This window comes from Anomaloglossus baeobatrachus, unplaced genomic scaffold, assembly GCF_048569485.1.
Source record: "Anomaloglossus baeobatrachus isolate aAnoBae1 unplaced genomic scaffold, aAnoBae1.hap1 Scaffold_25, whole genome shotgun sequence".
NCBI lineage: Eukaryota > Metazoa > Chordata > Amphibia > Anura > Aromobatidae > Anomaloglossus > Anomaloglossus baeobatrachus.
In genome coordinates this window covers 1,197,576-1,203,061 of record NW_027442090.1, presented here as the reverse complement: position 1 = coordinate 1,203,061, position 5,486 = coordinate 1,197,576, and positions in this window count along the sequence as shown.

Genomic DNA, 5,486 nt, shown 5'->3' with positions numbered 1-5,486 from the left:
AGACGATTATCTCGGGATTGCAAGATAACCAAACAAAACTTTTAGTGGATTTCTACTTATTTTATTAAATATCATCTCCACCAAACAGGACAAGCTTGCATCTGTTATAGTTTTGGAGAAAAATGTGTTCATTTCATTTATGCGCGAAATGCCTTAAAAATGGCTTTAAAATGGATTTGGAGCATGGAGACGATTATCTCGGGATTGCAAGATAACCAAACAAAACTTTTAGTGGATTTCTACTTATTTTATTAAATATCATTTCCACCAAACAGGACAAGCTTGCATCTGTTATAGTTTTGGAGAAAAATGTGTTCATTTCATGTATGCGCGAAATGCCTTAAAAATGGCTTTAAAATGGATTTGGAGCATGGAGACGATTATCTCGGGATTGCAAGATAACCAAACAAAACTTTTAGTGGATTTCTACTTATTTTATTAAATATCATCTCCACCAAACAGGACAAGCTTGCATGTGTTATAGTTTTGGAGAAAAATGTGTTCATTTCATGTATGCGCAAAATGCCTTTGAAATGGCTTTAAAATGGATTTGGAGCATGGAGACGATTATCTCAGGATGGCAATATAAACAAACGAAACTTTTAGTAGATTTCTACTTATTTTATTAAATATTATCTCCACCAAACAGGACAAGCTTGCATCTGTTATAGTTTTGGAGAAAAATGTGTTCATTTCATGTATGCGCGAAATGCCTTAAAAATGGCTTTAAAATGGATTTGGAGCATGGAGACGATTATCTCGGGATTGCAAGATAACCAAACAAAACTTTTAGTGGATTTCTACTTATTTTATTAAATATCATCTCCACCAAACAGGACAAGCTTGCATCTGTTATAGTTTTGGAGAAAAATGTGTTCATTTCAAGTATGCGCAAAATGCCTTAAAAATGGCTTTAAAATGGATTTGGAGCATGGAGACGATTATCTCGGGATTGCAAGATAACCAAACAAAACTTTTAGTGGATTTCTACTTATTTTATTAAATATCATCTCCACCAAACAGGACAAGCTTGCATCTGTTATAGTTTTGGAGAAAAATGTGTTCATTTCATGTATGCGCGAAATGCCTTAAAAATGGCTTTCAAATGGATTTGGAGCATGGAGACGATTATCTCGGGATTGCAAGATAACCAAACAAAACTTTTAGTGGATTTCTACTTATTTTATTAAATATCATCTCCACCAAACAGGACAAGCTTGCATCTGTTATAGTTTTGGAGAAAAATGTGTTCATTTCATGTATGCGCGAAATGCCTTAAAAATGGCTTTAAAATGGATTTGGAGCATGGAGACGATTATCTCGGGATTGCAAGATAACCAAACAAAACTTTTAGTGGATTTCTACTTATTTTATTAAATATCATCTCCACCAAACAGGACAAGCTTGCATGTGTTATAGTTTTGGAGAAAAATGTGTTCATTTCATGTATGCGCAAAATGCCTTTGAAATGGCTTTAAAATGGATTTGGAGCATGGAGACGATTATCTCGGGATTGCAAGATAACCAAACAAAACTTTTAGTGGATTTCTACTTATTTTATTAAATATCATCTCCACCAAACAGGACAAGCTTGCATCTGTTATAGTTTTGGAGAAAAATGTGTTCATTTCATGTATGCGCGAAATGCCTTAAAAATGGCTTTAAAATGGATTTGGAGCATGGAGACGATTATCTCGGGATTGCAAGATAACCAAACAAAACTTTTAGTGGATTTCTACTTATTTTATTAAATATCATCTCCACCAAACAGGACAAGCTTGCATCTGTTATAGTTTTGGGAAAAAATGTGTTCATTTCATGTATGCGCGAAATGCCTTAAAAATGGCTTTAAAATGGATTTGGAGCATGGAGACGATTATCTCGGGATTGCAAGATAACCAAACAAAACTTTTAGTGGATTTCTACTTATTTTATTAAATATCATCTCCACCAAACAGGACAAGCTTGCATCTGTTATAGTTTTGGAGAAAAATGTGTTCATTTCATGTATGCGCGAAATGCCTTAAAATGGCTTTAAAATGGATTTGGAGCATGGAGACGATTATCTCGGGATTGCAAGATAACCAAACAAAACTTTTAGTGGATTTCTACTTATTTTATTAAATATCATCTCCACCAAACAGGACAAGCTTGCATGTGTTATAGTTTTGGAGAAAAATGTGTTCATTTCATGTATGCGCAAAATGCCTTTGAAATGGCTTTAAAATGGATTTGGAGCATGGAGACGATTATCTCGGGATTGCAAGATAACCAAACAAAACTTTTAGTGGATTTCTACTTATTTTATTAAATATCATCTCCACCAAACAGGACAAGCTTGCATCTGTTATAGTTTTGGAGAAAAATGTGTTCATTTCATGTATGCGCGAAATGCCTTAAAAATGGCTTTAAAATGGATTTGGAGCATGGAGACGATTATCTCGGGATTGCAAGATAACCAAACAAAACTTTTAGTGGATTTCTACTTATTTTATTAAATATCATCTCCACCAAACAGGACAAGCTTGCATCTGTTATAGTTTTGGAGAAAAATGTGTTCATTTCATGTATGCGCGAAATGCCTTAAAAATGGCTTTAAAATGGATTTGGAGCATGGAGACGATTATCTCGGGATTGCAATATAACCAAACAAAACTTTTAGTGGATTTCTACTTATTTTATTAAATATCATCTCCACCAAACAGGACAAGCTTGCATCTGTTATAGTTTTGGAGAAAAATGTGTTCATTTCATGTATGCGCGAAATGCCTTAAAAATGGCTTTAAAATGGATTTGGAGCATGGAGACGATTATCTCGGGATTGCAAGATAACCAAACAAAACTTTTAGTGGATTTCTACTTATTTTATTAAATATCATCTCCACCAAACAGGACAAGCTTGCATGTGTTATAGTTTTGGAGAAAAATGTGTTCATTTCATGTATGCGCAAAATGCCTTTGAAATGGCTTTAAAATGGATTTGGAGCATGGAGACGATTATCTCAGGATGGCAATATAAACAAACAAAACTTTTAGTAGATTTCTACTTATTTTATTAAATATTATCTCCACCAAACAGGACAAGCTTGCATCTGTTATAGTTTTGGAGAAAAATGTGTTCATTTCATGTATGCGCGAAATGCCTTAAAAATGACTTTAAAATTGATTTGGAGCATGGAGACGATTATCTCGGGATTGCAAGATAACCAAACAAAACTTTTAGTGGATTTCTACTTATTTTATTAAATATCATCTCCACCAAACAGGACAAGCTTGCATCTGTAATAGTTTTGGAGAAAAATGTGTTCATTTCATGTATGCGCGAAATGCCTTAAAAATGGCTTTAAAATGGATTTGGAGCATGGAGACGATTATCTCGGGATTGCAAGATAACCAAACAAAACTTTTAGTGGATTTCTACTTATTTTATTAAATATCATCTCCACCAAACAGGACAAGCTTGCATCTGTTATAGTTTTGGAGAAAAATGTGTTCATTTCATGTATGCGCGAAATGCCTTAAAAATGGCTTTAAAATGGATTTGGAGCATGGAGACGATTATCTCGGGATTGCAAGATAACCAAACAAAACTTTTAGTGGATTTCTACTTATTTTATTAAATATCATCTCCACCAAACAGGACAAGCTTGCATGTGTTATAGTTTTGGAGAAAAATGTGTTCATTTCATGTATGCGCAAAATGCCTTTGAAATGGCTTTAAAATGGATTTGGAGCATGGAGACGATTATCTCAGGATGGCAATATAAACAAACGAAACTTTTAGTAGATTTCTACTTATTTTATTAAATATTATCTCCACCAAACAGGACAAGCTTGCATCTGTTATAGTTTTGGAGAAAAATGTGTTCATTTCATGTATGCGCGAAATGCCTTAAAAATGGCTTTAAAATGGATTTGGAGCATGGAGACGATTATCTCGGGATTGCAAGATAACCAAACAAAACTTTTAGTGGATTTCTACTTATTTTATTAAATATCATCTCCACCAAACAGGACAAGCTTGCATCTGTTATAGTTTTGGAGAAAAATGTGTTCATTTCATGTATGCGCGAAATGCCTTAAAAATGGCTTTAAAATGGATTTGGAGCATGGAGACGATTATCTCGGGATTGCAAGATAACCAAACAAAACTTTTAGTGGATTTCTACTTATTTTATTAAATATCATCTCCACCAAACAGGACAAGCTTGCATCTGTTATAGTTTTGGAGAAAAATGTGTTCATTTCATGTATGCGCGAAATGCCTTAAAAATGGCTTTAAAATGGATTTGGAGCATGGAGACGATTATCTCGGGATTGCAAGATAACCAAACAAAACTTTTAGTGGATTTCTACTTATTTTATTAAATATCATCTCCACCAAACAGGACAAGCTTGCATCTGTTATAGTTTTGGAGAAAAATGTGTTCATTTCATGTATGCGCGAAATGCCTTAAAAATGGCTTTAAAATGGATTTGGAGCATGGAGACGATTATCTCGGGATTGCAAGATAACCAAACAAAACTTTTAGTGGATTTCTACTTATTTTATTAAATATCATCTCCACCAAACAGGACAAGCTTGCATGTGTTATAGTTTTGGAGAAAAATGTGTTCATTTCATGTATGCGCGAAATGCCTTAAAAATGGCTTTAAAATGGATTTGGAGCATGGAGACGATTATCTCGGGATTGCAAGATAACCAAACAAAACTTTTAGTGGATTTCTACTTATTTTATTAAATATCATCTCCACCAAACAGGACAAGCTTGCATCTGTTATAGTTTTGGAGAAAAATGTGTTCATTTCATGTATGCGCGAAATGCCTTAAAAATGGCTTTAAAATGGATTTGGAGCATGGAGACGATTATCTCGGGATTGCAAGATAACCAAACAAAACTTTTAGTGGATTTCTACTTATTTTATTAAATATCATCTCCACCAAACAGGACAAGCTTGCATGTGTTATAGTTTTGGAGAAAAATGTGTTCATTTCATGTATGCGCAAAATGCCTTTGAAATGGCTTTAAAATGGATTTGGAGCATGGAGACGATTATCTCGGGATTGCAAGATAACCAAACAAAACTTTTAGTGGATTTCTACTTATTTTATTAAATATCATCTCCACCAAACAGGACAAGCTTGCATCTGTTATAGTTTTGGAGAAAAATGTGTTCATTTCATGTATGCGCGAAATACCTTAAAAATGTCTTTAAAATGGATTTGGAGCATGGAGACGATTATCTCGGGATTGCAAGATAACCAAACAAAACTTTTAGTGGATTTCTACTTATTTTATTAAATATCATCTCCACCAAACAGGACAAGCTTGCATCTGTTATAGTTTTGGAGAAAAATGTGTTCATTTCATGTATGCGCGAAATGCTTTAAAAATGGCTTTAAAATGGATTTGGAGCATGGAGACGATTATCTCGGGATTGCAAGATAACCAAACAAAACTTTTAGTGGATTTCTACTTATTTTA